Source organism: Eleutherodactylus coqui, chromosome 5, assembly GCF_035609145.1.
Source record: "Eleutherodactylus coqui strain aEleCoq1 chromosome 5, aEleCoq1.hap1, whole genome shotgun sequence".
In the NCBI taxonomy this organism is placed as follows: Eukaryota; Metazoa; Chordata; class Amphibia; order Anura; family Eleutherodactylidae; genus Eleutherodactylus; species Eleutherodactylus coqui.
Genome location: NC_089841.1, coordinates 158,417,456 through 158,434,147, shown reverse-complemented (window position 1 = coordinate 158,434,147; position 16,692 = coordinate 158,417,456). Strand labels below are relative to the sequence as shown.

The 16,692-nt window shown below is 41.7% G+C and overlaps 1 protein-coding gene across 1 annotated transcript in view; it reads left to right on the top strand.

Moving 5' to 3' along the window:
- Positions 1 to 9,727, top strand: part of LOC136627949 (septin-2A) — an 86,975-nt gene extending 77,248 nt beyond the window's left edge. Inside the window, exon 13 of the mRNA XM_066603496.1 lies at positions 8,435 to 9,727. The gene's annotated coding sequence lies outside the window, so the exon portion shown is untranslated. The remainder of the gene's footprint in view (positions 1 to 8,434) is intronic.
- Positions 9,728 to 16,692: the final 6,965 nt, after the last annotated feature.

Genomic DNA, 16,692 nt, shown 5'->3' with positions numbered 1-16,692 from the left:
CTATGCTGTAAATTCCCCACAGCGACACAAATGGTGTAAAAAAAATAAAAATAAATAATGTACAAAAAAAGTGAAAAAAAACCTTTGTGCTTTTTCTCATTAGCATAAAAAAAATAAATAAAAATCCCACATATTTGGTATTGTCGTGTCCGTAATGAGGGGTACAATAAGTTGCACACGCTTTTTATCCTGCATGGCAAAAAGCGTAAAAAAAAACGCTAAACAAAATTAAGGCAAAATGCTAACTTTTAGCCTGTTGCCTCCCAAAAAACGCAAAAAATCAGTCTTCACAGAGCTCCATTCATGGACAAAATAAAAAAGGTATAGGAGTTTGAATACAGCGATTTTAGAAAAAAAAATTCCAGAAAAGGTTTTTATTGTAGAAAAGTGGAAAAAAATTAAGAATTTTGGTATCGTTATAATCGTATCGACCCGCAGAAAAAAATGTATTGTCATTTATGCTGCATAATTAATACTATATAAAAAAAAAATCTATGGCAAAATTTATGCGTTTTTTTTCTCCGTTATCATAAAAATAATAAAAGTTTTACAATATAGTCTATGTACCCAAAAATGGCTCCAATAAAAACTACAGTTAGGCACGCAAAAAACAAGCCCTTATACGGCCGCGTCGACAGAAAAATAAAAGTTATGGTTTTTGAAAAGTGGAGATGAAAATTCGCCAAAAATCGGTGCATCCTTAAGCCAAAAATAGGCCATGTCATGAAGGGTTAAAATCCATTGTTCGGCAGATCGCTTTTTGTTTGGTTTAAATGAAATTCGTTCAGCGATTTGATGGGGGTGTTTGTTTGGCGGGGCGTACATTCAGCCAGCTTAAGGCTGCATTCCGACAAACGTATATCGGCTCGGTTTTCACGCCGAGTCGATATACGTCGTCCTCATGTGCAGGGGGGGGGTTGGGGGGGGATGGATGAGCCAGGAGCAGGAACTGAGCTCAGTTCTAAAGACCTCTAGTTTCTTTCTGTCTCTGCTAAACAGCTAGGTCTTTTTTTTTTTTTAAAGACCAGATAAGCAGACCCACGATTTTCACGGGCCATTACAAAGAAGCTTTTTTTCCCCCCCTTCGCTAAATGCACACACCTTTCAAACAAACTATCGCTCAATTATCGTTTAATGCAAACGCTACACAACGATAATCTAATGACTGAAAAGCTAGGCTGCTACGTCCATTTTCCAATGATTTTCGTTAGGTGAAAACGTCTGTCTTGAAAAGCAAAACCATCGCTCATTTTTTATCTTAATAACAAATTTTAAGCGATAATCGCTGTCTAAATGGCCCCTAAGAAAAAAGGAAAAATACCATTGTGACAATATCGCCCTTCCAGAGAATAAAGGGAAACTGTATTGTGACATTCTCAGAATGGAGCACAACCAAGGAATAGAGATGCACACTATTGTCACATCATTACACTGGATCTCTGCCTAGAAAAGAAGATAAACACTGTTATGAGTTTAGACAATAGATCAGATGTGTTCTATTGTAATGTCACAATTTAAGAAAAGTTCAGTAGAACACAATGGCATCATCCTAATATAACACATCCGAGGAACAATGTCAGATCTTATTGTGATATCCCCACAATAACAAATCTATATGTGAATACAGAGACTATTGTAACATCCTCATAGCCAGGGAAGCAACTTGTGACCCCACCATACAGAACCCAGAGTAAGGTGCATGGCTATGCTTCAATATATCCTTTTAAACTATCTAATTTTTACACGTGCCAGGCAGTATTCACACTGGTGATTTTCATGCATGAGTTCTGTTCGTCTGAAATCTACAGAACATTTGAATGAGTTAATTCACACATACAAATTAAGTCTGAGTTTGAAAAAACACTGTCTTATTTTTGTGTGATTCTTGTTCAAGAATTGGCCATTTTCTATGGAGCGGTCAAAAAAAGGATCGCACTCTAGTGTAATCCATTTTTAATGCGTGATACTATGGAAATTACATGAAAAAAAAAACAGAACCTCGTGATTTTTTTTCCTTTCTTTTTTAATGAGCTTGAAAAAATGAATGTAAACTAGATGCCAATTGCATGTGAAAATTGCAAAAACACACAAAAAATATGGAGATTGCACACAAAACACACGTTTTTCATTGGCCAAAATTGCACTTGCCTGTGTGAATGCAGCCTTTTATTAGAAAAAATGATGAACAAAAACCATGAGCACATCGATACAACTCAACAAATGGAAAATAGACATTATAATGTATCGGAGTGTTGTATCCAGAATTACAGAAATAAACTCTGAACTTTACATTCCATGTCTATTTTAAGTTTGTTACAAAACCCGAGGAATAAAGATTTCCAAGGGAAATGTGAAGTTAACCAAAAGGACAAACACAGTAAACCCTCAAATTGCTACATAAATGAAAGTAAAGCAGGGACACATTAAAGTAGCTCAGGGCAATTAATCAGACACCTCATCTACTGTTGCGGAACAATCTGTCCAGCGACCCCCAAAGTTTATCAAACTTTGCTGGGCAACCCTGAGCTAGGTATGACAATTTATATAAGGGTGCAATCTGTATCCAGGCAGCCCTAGTTGGCCTCTTAGAGTGTTTCCAATTCGGTAAAATAACCTTTTTCAGCAGCAGCCCGTACCTTGTACAAATTCCTGTTCTTTTATGCTATCACCGAGAGATCACACAAAATGCCAAGGATACAGACCCTGGGTGTATAATCCTTGGTTCTCCCAACTGAGTTTCCATAAATTCAAAGACATCTTGCCAGAGGCCCTACAGCATACTATACTTCCAAAACATATGCATGACCATGCATGCATATCAAGCTGTCAAGCACCATGGACTATTTGCTGACGGAGGCAAACCCATAGTATGTAAACCTACATCTACAAATATATATCTACAAACTTGACCTGTATCAATTTATCCCGAACACTGACTAAAGGGGTACAAGTGCTAGCCACCAAATTCTGGCTATCCTCAGAATCCAGATCAGGAATATCCAACATCCACTTCTGGAGGGCCTCCTCCTTCTAACAGAGCAAAATTTTGAGTTTAGTAACTAGAAAAGGATTTCACAAGGTTAGACATTTGTGCCAAACCCCCGAAGAGGGTCACAGATAAAGAAATGGTCAGGTTATTGAAGTGAGCTGCATGTCACAACTGACTGTATCGGTAGTAGGAGTTCTCAGGTATATTGTGTTCTGCAGCTGCAAAAATGAGCAAAAAGTCCCCTCACTTACTATGTCAGCAGGAGTAGTTTGGAGACCACTTACCCACTTCCTCAGGAAGAAGTTGAAGAGCGGTATGTCACACTTTGAGTCACCATCTTGGGTGTAGATAATGTAATTACAGGAGAAGTAGGTAAACAGTAGCTCCTGAAGACTTTGGTCAGGACGCACCACTGTATGCTTACAGTGTTCTAATCGGATAAGGACAACCACCAGCCCGCATAGACCAATTGACTAGCTAAATAGTAATAAAAATGAGACCAGACTAGACCCCCTCCCCCAATCCACTGAAACACAAAAGGTCTCTAAATTAATCCTAGAAAGAGAGCCTCTCCATAATCTGCAGAGTACAATCTTCTGGGGAAATAAGGGAGATGGAATAAATCCTCCACAGTGCCACTTATTGAAAGGCAGCATTCCTTCGAGTCAAAGTAGGACTTTTTATACAAGTCTAGTTGAGTCTCCTCACTTAGTTTATAGTATATAGTTGCTCTCCCTAAGGAGAAAAGAGCGTTTCTGATCTTCTGGGGAGCATGGGAAATCCTTTAAGGAACAAGGATGGGAGAATTATGAAGAACATATAAAAACTTAGGCAATAGTTTCATTTTCGATAAATTCGGCCTACTAGAGTTAAGGGAAGAGAGGTCCAACGTGCAGCCAGCTTTCCAGCCCTACCCAGAAGGGAGTGAGATTGGCATCATAAAAAGTAGAGACTTGTTTGGTGACCTGTATACCTAGATAAGTTACTTGATCTGCCCAACTTAGTGGGAGAAGCAGGGCTGCCACTGGTTCGACTGCCAAATAATGGTTTATATCCCAATTAATTCTAATACCAAAGTAGAGACCAAATGCATCAAAAATGGACAGTGCAGAAGTGAGAGATGACTCTGGAACCTGCAAAAAGGAGATTATCATCAGCATATAATGCAATGCACTGTTCATAATTGTTCACTTTGAACCTTACAACCGCTGGGGATATCCATACTTGAATTGCAAGAGGCTAAATAGCCAGGCCAAACGAGGGTGGTTACAGGGGGCAACCCTGCCCACGTACCTCTGTTCAAAGGGAACGTCACAGAGATGTGGGTATTCGTTTTAATACTCGCTACCGGTGAATTATATAGTATTTGTACCCACTTAGTAAAGACTAATCCAAACTGATCCATCAATGCCCATAATACCTCTATTCTACTGAATCAGAGGCTTGAGCCTGGTCAACCAATATAATTGTTTGTTTCTCACAGTTAGAATGTTCATATGGAAATTTGGTGAAGAGTCTCTTAAGATTTATGTCCATACTCTTGCCAGGTATAAAACCAGATGGATCAGCATGTATAATTTCTTTGAAGACTGAGCTAATACGAATTGCTAGTATTTTGGCCAACATTTTAATAACCTTATTAAGTAGGGATATTAGGCTGTAAGAGCTACAGTCTACTGCTTAGGAATAAGAACTATAAAGGCCTCACGCATAGTAGCTGGCAGAGTGCCATTCTGTAGGATGGAGTGCCAAGAGTTTAGGGGCCAGGAAGTCTGCACTCTGTTTATACCATTCAATGGGGAACCCATCTGTACCCAGGGACCTTCTATTACAGAAGGATTGAATAGCATCCACAATTTCATCTTTACTCAACATCCCATCCAAATAGGCTACACTATCCTGAGACAATGTTGGAAAAGGGATGGCATTTAGATAGGCGGCCAGCTGCTCATTGGAGCAGTCAAGCCAAGAAGTATACAAATTGGCGTAAAAGGCAGTAAACATCTGGTTGACTAGTTCTGGATCATTCACCAGGATACCACCATCGTTACGGACAGCCGTAATTGGGAATAAGGTGCTATCCTGTCTGGTTAAGTAAGCCAAATGTCTTTAAAGGTATTTACGCATGGAGATGGGTTGTCTTATCAGCAAGCCAATGGACAAAAGCCACCTGCCTGATTTGTGTTACAAATTCAACACAAATATTGACTTATCCACTATAAAGACATGGATCAGTCTTCTCCTTTAGTCACAAAGCCCGACATGGATTAAGCAGAGTATCCGAAGTATGTGCATTCCTTGAGCTATGGTGTAATGACTAGTACTTGGGTGAATACACACAGACCTAAAGCCTCAGTGCTGACGGTGTGCCCTGCTGTACTGTTCTCTGAAGTCTAATAAGTGGTAAGTGAATATAGACATAACAGGTTTATCTGCCGCCTTACCACGGCTGAAGATTTTAACTCTGAAATGCCCTACAGGCAGCTGTTTATACTGCAGAAGGTAGATTAGTGCCGTAAGAGCACACAGCTGTCCTGGATGAGTCAGGAATCGGATTCCAGACTGTAAGACTCTTTTCTAGACATTAAAGGGAACCTGTCACCTCCGAACAGCACCATAAACTAAGCTATGGTTCTGTACAGGGAGGTGACAGAGAGCCGGAGGATGCATTTTTTTTTTTTTTTTTTTATACTTTTCCTCCGTTCCTGCGGACTCTGCCAGTGTAGCCCTCTTGCAGTCCAAAAATATGACTCCATTCAGACCACCATGTGACGTAATGTATGTCATAACCCAGTCACTGAAACCCTGACTGTGTATGGGGAATGAGAGCGCTGTGAAGAGGAGAAGCTGTCTGTAACACAGTATGGCTGCTTCTCTTCACAGTGCTGTTGTATGGCAGCAGGAGGGTTATATAAGAGGGGAGGACACTATTGGGAACATGTCTGCTTTTGTTTTATTAAATTTATATATACATTGTTGGGTTAACTGCCCCAGTACTGCATTGGATACATCTGGCTAATTCCTTTTCTCTGGGAAGTCTGAAGGTCTCTCCTTTCTTGGCCTTTAGAACTCACATGGATGGATGTACACATTATTGGCAGTTGTGCGGTGGGTAAAGTTTTTGTTTAATGTGTTGCGATTTCCACGTTGGGAGTCTTGGTCTCCTCCGTTGTAAAGACTAAAGTTAAAGGGGTTGTCTCGCGGCAGCAAGTGGGGTTATACACTTCTGTATGGCCATATTAATGCACTTTGTAATGTACATCGTGCATTAAATATGAGCCATACAGAAGTTATTCACTTACCTGCTCCGTTGCTAGCGTCCCCGTCTCCATGGCTCCGTCTAATTTAGCTGTCTTTTTGCTTTTTTAGACGCGCTTGCGCTGTGCGGTCTTCTCCCCTTCTGCTCGGTCCGGCACGAGCGGCGTTCTGGCTCTGCCCCCTTCTACGCGTCATCGCATAGCTCCGCCCTGTCACATGTGCCGATTCCAGCCAATCAGGAGGCTGGAATCGGCAATGGACCGCACAGAGCCCACGGTGCACCATGGGAAAGGACCCGCAGTGCATCGTGGGTGAAGATCCCGGCGGCCATCTTGGTGAAGGAAGAAGGAAGACGTCGCAGAGCGGGGATTCGGGTAAGTAATATGTTTTTGTTTTTTTTTAACACATCCCTTGGGGTTGTCCTGCGCCGAACGGGGGGCCTATGGAAAAAAAAAAAAATTGTTTCGGCGCGAGACAACCCCTTTAACTTTTAAGAAAAAAGAGGATATCGTAAAAAGGATTGGAAAAACTTTCACCTAATATTGTGAATTTTGCTAATGTTTCTCTCTTTTTTTTCTTTTGTTTGGTGTTATATAAAATGCCCAATAAACTTTCCTTTAAAAAAAAAAAAAAAATATATATATATATATATATATATTTTGTACTCTTCTATGTAAGCTGCTAACAAAAATGTAAACTTTGAGGGGGTGTGGGGTGGAAGCGCAGGTACTCTTTAAAGGAGATGTCCCGAGGCAGCAAGTGGGTCTATACACTTCTGCATGGCCATAATAATGCACTTTGTAATGTACATTGTGCATTAATTATGAGCCATACAGAAGTTATAAAAAGTTTTATACTTACCTGCTCCGTTGCTGGCGTCCTCGTCTCCATGGTGCCGACTAATTTTCGCCCTCCGATGGCCAAATTAGCCGCGCTTGCGCAGTCCGGGTCTTCTCCTCTTCTCTATGGGGCTCCGAGTAGCTCCGTGTAGCTCCGCCCCGTCACGTGCCGATTCCAGCCAATCAGGAGGCTGGAATCGGCAGTGGACCGCACAGAAGAGCTGCGGTCCACGGAGGCAGAGGATCCCGGCGGCCATCTTCAGCAGGTGAGTATGAAGACGCCGGACCGCCGGGATTCAGGTAAGCGCTGTGCGGGTGGTTTTTTTAACCCCTGCATCGGGGTTGTCTCGCGCCGAACGGGGGGGGGGTTTAAAAAAAAAAAAACCCGTTTCGGCGCGGGACATCTCCTTTAAGGCTGGGTTTACACGCAGATTTTGTTGGGCAACAGCTTCACCTGTTGCAAAACTTTCATACAGTACTTTCTTGCTGACTCCTGTATCTGTTGTTTTCATATTTTGATACTAAAAAGTGACATTTCCTACCTTTTTGTTGTGCTACAAATGGTCAGAAGGCACCCTGGCCCTAGGCCTCGTGCACATTACCATGTACAATACGGTACTGTACAGCACTGTGTACTAATGTCTGCAGCAATGAACATCTCTCTGTACTGTATTTTTTCCTTCTCTGTTTCCATACTTGTACTCCAAATGACTTCATATGGTTACCGTATGAAAACTAAGTGAATACAGAGGAACTTTCTTCCAGCTGCTTTCCCATTTATGTACCTGTGTTCATGAATGGAAAACTATATTAATTCGACACCTTTAAGCTGTTTCATGCGAGTGTTACAAACGCATTCATTCGCCAGTAATACAGATGTGTGTCCTGACCTGAAGTCTCCCCATCATAGACGTCTATGATGGTGAGAATTGGGGTCAGTAAACCCGCGGTTGGTCCCGGACATGCATTCCTGTTACAGGTGCATGAATGCGTTCATAATCCTCTCATGTGAAACTGGCCGCACAGACTTTTTCTGATCACATTCTCAGTAGACATTGACTTCTAAAATCTATATTGGCCACATACAGATTCCATAATTGTCCTTAACAAATGTTAAACTGCTTATGAAAAGCCTCCTCTGAAACCGTCTTGCTGGTAGATTTCAGAAATGCCCATGTAGGCAAACAGATGGGCAGCTAATAGCTATTTGCTTACTATTTCCAAGGCCTCTGATTTGGTATTTGCACAACCTTTTACAGTGTGCCTCATGGTAACGTTCTGCTAAGTCTTAAACAGAGTTTCTACCTGTTCTTGCTGTAATTGCAGTTTTTTTCCTGTCCCTAAACAGGGTCCTGGAGCAGCATCAAGCGGATCCCACCCCGGAGGAAATTTTGACAGCTGGGCTCCAAACGCAATGGAACAAGACTGGCCTTTGTTGGCTTCTGTCCCCTTTTCTATCTTTTGCTTACTTGTAGCCATTTAACTTGTTTAAGTGTCTTTTTATACTCCCGTATTTGATGTTAGTGTTCAGCATATAACAGGTCTGTGCTCCTGGTTCAAGTTTTTAATGTTTAACCATCTGATTCAGGCAGGAAGTTGCACATTTCTCTTGCCGCTGTCGGTACTTGCACTGTCTAACTCATTCTTGCTAACTCTTTCAGCGTCAAGTTTACAGCATCTTTCTTCTAATTATGTTTATTGTGATCTGCACATAAATCTGGGGCATTCGTCACTGAGGGAGGCTTCCTAAACCATGGAAATAAGATGATAGCAGCAGCTTAGTTTTACGTAAGGTACGATACAGGCTAAAGGAGTAATGGTACCTGCTGTCCTCCAAGTGCCTTCCGAAAACACGGTTCTGTTTGCAAGTCCCCACAAGGATGGAATTGCTGTTAGACCAAGCAGTGCCTTAATTCTATTTGACTTTAACGCCATTAAACAGTGTAGGGTTTGCAGCCTTATTACTCTTCTCCTTTTGTACAATGGTAGTTAATTGTAACAGAAGATTCTGTGGAAAGGGAACTTTTTGCCAGAGGCACTTGAGGAAAGTCTGTATTCTTCGGAGAAGTCTCCAGACACACTGATCACAAGCAGCATTTTCTCCCTTAAGAAGGAACATAGATAACAAGAAGATAGAGCTCAGGCCATGCCATAGTCGGAGCTTCTCCCACACTTATATGCTGAATCATTTACTGTATATTGTATTTCTGCAAGCTGGACCTGTAAAGACCAGGGAATAGTGTTCAGGCGCTGTGGCTGTGTTTACCAGATATGAAGGCGATAATGCGGTCATCTCTTCTGCACTGGATTGTTTTAGATTTTACTATTAGAAACAGGTAATATCCTGATAATCGGGGTTTTACAGAGCACGAATCACGACTCCTTAACGGTTAGCATTCAGGCCTGACGTTTACACATTATTTAATTCCTATTACAAGGTTACGCCCGCTTCCTGCCGTTTATGTCTTAGTAGAAGTGAGGGGTTAAACCTGGCGAGATTTGAGTTATGTATTAAATTATGTAGTAACACATTCCTTCAACTTTGGGTGTTTTAGCAGGTGTAAAACCATAACGCATGACCTATTTTCTTTCTTATTTTAATTCCTGACTGATGTAATATCTAATAAACTGTACAGATCCATCTCGGTGTGGCGCATTTTTTGATACTTTTGAAGTGTAAAGGAATGTGGATATCAGACCGCTTCAGTATCGGACCCATTCTGAATCGCCTTAGGATATCAATGTACTGTGGTCACACACAAATATATGATATTTTCCCATCTATAGTAAAGCCAAGGCTGCCGCAGTTAATAGTACGCAAAGTCTGGTTGTGCATGTGCGTGGCGCTCTTCAGTCTCTGCATACACGCAACAACCTCTCCAGTTCATCTCCTGGGTCCAGACACTTTAGATTGTTGAAAAGTGGTAGTTGGGGAACCGTTCAAATAATTATAGCAAGTGAGCGTCAGTTTTCTATGTTTTCACATTTTATGTTAAGCTTTAAAGGGGTTTCCCATTACTTAAAACTGCTCCACAACCACTCTGTACTTCCTGGATACGGCTGACCAGGGCATGTGACTGTTGCAGCCAATCACTAACCACAGCAGTGGCCTTATATAGCCAGTGATTGGCTGCAGCAGTCACATGTCCTGGTCAGCAGTAACCAGGAAGTACTGAGTGGTTATGGAAGCAATTTTAAGTAAGGGGAAAGCCCTATTAAGCATTCCATATATCTGTTTTTTCTTAATAATTTGTGCTTTAATTCTCACCAATTTAATTATCTCTTCTACAGTGTTCTAGAGGTTTTACCAAAAATCACAGAAAAACACTGCTTACACATGGACCCACTTTTAATAACTGGTTTGCTAATGATATTTGCTATATCTGTGATTTCAGATGGCAGCACACAGAGGTATTCTTCAAGTGGCTTCTGCACAAATCCAACAGAAATAAAATCGTGGCGTGCTCCATTGGCCGCCTTTTGCACGGAGGTGTACTCTGGTATACAGCAGCGCACATAGTAATATGGAGTGATGTGCTGCTGCATAACCTCTGCCGGCGAATTAGTTATATAGTGTTTAGCATCCCTACATCTCCAGCATGAACATGCACAGTTTTCCACTTCACTGCTTCCCGAGTTAAATGAATAATCTATTAACTTGGTTGAAGTTTCTTCTGCATTGCTCCAACTTCATCAACTTTTGGTAGTTTCTTCCAAACAGAAATTGGTATAGATTTGTAACGCAGATTACTTTCAGAGTGCAATAAATTTCTACTTATAATATGGCAATCGTCACAAATGACCTTAAAGAGCAGTATGAAAAAACTTGTTCGTATCTGCATCTTTTGCTCATGGGTGGCCTCTTGCAGGTGATTAGTTATGTAAACCCTCATACTCCACTAACTGCTTAACACCAAGCACAGTGAAGTACATTAAGATTTCTCATGACAAGTAGCAACATATGCACTAGTTGTGCAAGACTGGGAACTAATGAAAGTACTTGTATAATCTGCACCCTAGTATCGCATCTGCTAATTTTGTGGTTTGTGACTACTTTGTAAAAGCATCGTTTGCACTTGTATGGTTAGTATGTGTTAATTATAAACCATGCATGAATAAAGATTCATTTGTGCATCGCCCTTTGAATTTGATGGATTGGAACTACATATTTGCCATTGTGTCCTTCAGCTGTAACATAAGAAATGCCCCTTGTTTTAGGGCCCTATATACAGAGATCATTTTATGCTGTGTTGTGTAACACGCACGTTTAGCAGCACCCTATTGGTGCTAAGGTATATGCAAACGTAATATTTGAAGAATTTTAAATTGTATTATTGCTGCTATGTTTAATATGATTGAAGATTCTTAGTCCACATTTTGATCAGATTGAGTGAGCCCACCTGGGAGAACAATGTGACTTCATTCATTTGGGTCTCTGTACTACACAATGTACTTGTACAACGGGAGATGTGCCTCTTGATCTGTCCTAGGCCCATAGAATGAGCTCGGGCGAGGTAAGAATCTACTTTATTCTATACTAATTTAAACTCTGCTTCAGACACTTGGGAAGATGTTTGTGTTTGCTTCTGCATTGTATTCTCAGTGGATTTGCACCTGCCAATATATTTCACTTTGTTACGCGATACTAAATAACTTAAGCTGCGCACACACGAAATGGAAAAGTCAGCCAAAATCTGCCATTTTGGGTATTTCAGGTGAAATGTCATTGAAAAATTTCCAGGGATTGTTCAGGACGGCAGTCTATCTGCCAAAAATGTGGTCGGCGATGTTACAAAATTTTGGCCACAGTTGGCTGAAAATGCATCTGTATGACACGATCCTCTAAATCCAACTGATCGCTTTCTTTTTCTTTTCTAACCCAGGAAGGTAGTTTTTTTTTTGTTTGTTTGTTTACTCAAACTCCCTGATTGTCCAGTTTGAGCTTTGTAGTGTTGCTGGTGGTATCATTCGCTTAAGCGATGATCATCTTAAAATCTTACATTTATGGCCAGCTTTTGTCTTTTGCATCACACAAAGTGTTACATTGATAAAATACCTGAGAAATTAGACAAAACAGTGCTCCATAGCGCAGAGGGACCGGCAATTATACAGATAAAACGTGGGCAATTAAGAATAACGCTACCTTCACCAGTTATGCAGCGGCACGCAACGTATAAATGCAGGGCACTCGGCAGAAGCCAGCGATCACAGAACCTTCAGGGACGCCATGTAGAAACCTGAGGTATTGGAGAAAAAAATCCAGGCACACTCAAGGAGGACCAGTGTGAGGTGGAAATGAATCCTTTATTGAAATATATGTTAAACGTATGTATTTTAGCCAAAATCAAACTAATACCTTGCATTTATTATGTATTATTCACATACAGTGTGGCTTTTAAACGCAGGGTGAGCCATGGGTGGCAGTACCAATGTGGTTCACTTTTTGAAGTGCAGAGCAGCCCGCTGAACTATTATGGCGTCATTAATAGGTTGCTAGTCTGCATGGTGGACTACATGTATCAGAAGGTCTGGTACTTTCTATCTACTTTATGAAGGAGTATACACCAAGCTCCTGTATCAGTAAGTATATGGCCGTTTTCAGTGATTGTTTTTATATTTCCCTTTATGTGATACAGTTTTAATGCAAGGATTAGGTGGGTCAGAGGAGGAGTCTGTATCTCCTCTCTCACCTGGGTTGTGGCCAGTGACTGACTGAGGTACTGTTGATATCACCTACTTATAAATTGGAACTTGAGATAGTTCAATGCAGTTGGGGTCCAAATGGATGGCCTTCCCCATGAGTGGAGAACCAGATTCAGATTTTCTAATTGGGAATCCAGTTCAGATTTGAAAGCATGCTTGGGATAAAACCCAAGGAGCGTTCAAAATGAGAGGTCCAGGAAAATACATGAGAAGAAATAAAGGGGACTCGGCTGTTGCCTTCAACTGCCCAATACCCTTCCCTGAGAAATCAGCGGGTTTACTTCTAGATCCGTGGAAGATTCTGGTTTTATTATTGCCAGAAGTTCACAGTCTGATATTACATTCAGACACAACAGTAGTAGTCTTAGAATTAGGGGGAACAGACACATTGGACCGGGGGGTTATATTTTCACCTTCATCTAGGTTGACTGACCCCAATTGCCCAGAGTGTGGATCATTACAATGTCTGATAGGTTCATAGCGTTTTTGAAAATAGTAGTAAATTTAATATTTCTTAGCGTTCTCATGTGGAAGCCATCAGGTGAAAAAAAATCTTTGTGGTCTTCAAAGTGGGAAAGCGATGAAAGAACCGCATTGATCTCCAGCAAGACAACCAGACAAATGGTTTTCCTTTTGGCAATAATGTGGTTCATCAATTATGAATAATTTCAAGCCAACCAGCATAAAAATAAACATCACTGGGAACCTGGGATTTGGAACTGATATGGAACCACCTGGCGATTACATTTTCGCTAAGCTAAAACTTTAGAAAATGGCAGTCCAAATTAGTTGTTTAAGTTTTCAGAAGGTCCTCAAGTTTCCGAAACTAATCAGTCATCAGTTTAGTGTCTTCAACAGTGGTGGCTTTGGTGGGAAGTCTGATGTACCAATTCAGCCATAAGGGTGTCATATGATTTCTCACGTTCCATAAACAAATTGAACATATGCAATATATTGTTCTTGCAAAGAATGAGTCATGTAATTTCTTAGTATACGGATCAGAAAGCAGATTCACAGAGCAGCTACAACAGAATGGGGTGCAGGATCAGCACCCTCCACCAATACGGGAGCCAGGAAAAAACAGCCAAGGACTGAGATAATCGCCTGAGAAATTGGACAAAACAGCATTCCATAGGGATTGGCAATTATACAGATAAAACGTGGACAATTAAGAATAATGGGACCTGCACTGGTTGGGCAGCGGCACAACAAGTATATTAATGCAGAGCACTGAGCAGCAGCCAGAGATCACAGAGCCTTCAGGGACTCCATGTAGGAAGTTGAGGTAATGGAGAAAAAAATCCAGGTGCAGTGAAGGAGAGACCAGTGTGGAGTGAAATGAGTCCTTTATATAAATGCAGGCAAATACAGCTAGTGTTACAATATAGGACTCATTCCCACTCCACACTTGTCCCCTTTCAGCTCATCTAGATTTTTTTCTCAATATTACTTCAATATTAATAAAGTAGGTTGGTACTGATGAATTACTCATTAGGAATGTTAATGGATACAGAAAATCTAGTCTCCATTCAGAATTTGCTGCAACTAGCTATAGCTAAAATTTACAAGTAGTAATTAGAGATGAGCGAGGATACTCGATAAGGCAAAACTACTCGAGCGAGTAGTGTCTTATGCGAGTACCTGCCCGCTCGTCTCTAAAGATTCGGCTGCCGGCGCGGGTAAGCGGTGAGTTGCGGCGGCGAGCAGGGGGGAGAGAGGGAGAGAGAGAGATCTCCCCTCCGTTCCTCCCCGCCCTTCCCCGCTGCTCCCCGTCCCCTGCCGGCACCCGAATCTTTAGAGACGAGCAGGCGGGTACTCGCATAAGACACTACTCGCTCGAGTAGTTTTGCCTTATCAAGTATCCTCGCTCATCTCTAATTACTACTTGTAAATTTTAGGTATTTAGTATGCTCGCTCAATTCTAGTAGTAATACATGAGATGGGAATTCCATTCTACAAAATCATGTCTCATGTATGAAAATACATAATCAGGACTATTTCTATTGTATAGCTCTGCAAATGTGACGGAAAGCCCGGTCCTACTACTTCTGTTTAGAGATGAGCGAACGTACTTGGTAAGGCCGATTTCGCAATCGAGCACCGCGATTTTCGAGTACTTCACTACTTGGGTGAAAAATACTCGGGGGCGCTGTGGGTGAGCGGGGGGGTTGCAGAGGGGAGTGGGAGGGAGAGGGAGAGAGAGAGAGCTCCCACCTGTTCCGCTCTGCTACCCCCCGCTCCACCACGCCTCCCCCCGGCGACCCCCGAATCTTTTCACCCAAGTAGTGAAGTACTCAAAAATCGCGGTGGTCGATTGCGAAATCGGCCTTACCGAGTACGTTCGCTCATCTCTATTTCTGTTTCATGCAAATTGATTCTTGTCCTCTCTGGGAATATAGAATATTCACCTCAGTACACACTAACTTTGTAATACACCCTTTCTTTGGTCCCTAAGCTGAAAGCTCTACTTGGCCATCAGTGTGTTCTGTTTGTGTGTATGGCCTTGCCCATACACTAGTGCGGGATGAATTGGCTGCATGAACACAGCCCATCCATACAATCACTATATGGGCACGTGATAGTGTGTTACAATGGATGTATCCAGTTCATGGATGCTATAGCCATTTACACGGCCAAATAGAAGACACAAATATTCGTCTGTAAGTCTGTTTGTTGAGTCAACAGGCCATTTTAAAGCCTGATAAACGAGCGTGCTTGTTCATCGGCTCATTTATTTGAGCATAAACATGCTGTTTGGCTATACATTTCTTCTTCAGCCTCTTTCACACCTGTGAGCGATATTTCAACTGTGTTCCCGCAATAACTGTGCGATATCACGGCGTTTTATTGGGGCAATATCGCGATTGTGTTGAGCGTCAAAGTCATGCTCTTATAAGCCCTAGCTGCAATTTTTAAAAATGCCCTGCCGCACTTCTCCTCCGACAGTTCCACCACACTTGTTTGTGGTCTTCAGCCACTGCTTCCTGGTCAGGGGTTCATAAATCCCGCCTCCAGGAAGCGCTAGCCCTGATTGGCTGGCCGTGGCACTCAAGAACCAATCAATGCAGTGCTTGATGAACCAATCACAGCCATCACATTTTTATGTTTGAAACTGAATGATCAGCCAACAAACGAGTGCACACTTGGTTACTGGCTGTTCCTTGCTCCTTTTACATGGCCCAATTATCAGGCAAATGGGTAATATGAGGCATCCAAAGCTTTTAACATGGTGGCTGTAACGTGATTTACACACATCACAACCCTTTCAGCTGAGAATTCTTCTGTGCAAGTGCTGACAGTGTTCAGGGCATGTGCAGATATGGGAGATTCTGCTGCCTGTTTCTGCTTAGTCATTGGACACTTGCAGCGCCTGCAGATTGATAGGATTGAGCTAGGGAAGTGTCACCTATGGTGGCCACAAAAAAGCAGGAATCAATTAAAACGTACATGTATGTAAAATTATATATATTGTGTGTGTGTGTGTTAAACTATATAATCAATTCAAATAAATATAGAATTATATATATATACTAGCTTACCCGTCGCGCGTTGCTGCGAAGACAGACATACATACATACATTCATTTTTATATATCTAGATAACAACCAATCACAGCGCAGCTTTCAAGTTACCTCAGCAGTATAATATATAGCAACCAATCACAGCACAGCTTTCATTTTACCTCAGGATTCTCAATATCCAGCAATTGTCTTGCGAAAGGTTCGGCGGATGCATCATTTTGTAGTTGAACACGCATCCCGTTGCTCGTAATGCCTTTTGCTTTCGTGCTTCAGATGGAAATCAAACGATCTTTTTCTGGGGGGCATAACTGTCGACGATGCTCGCACGCGCGCCACCTATCATAGGATAGATGTACTATGCCAGTACTCTTCGGAGGAGTGT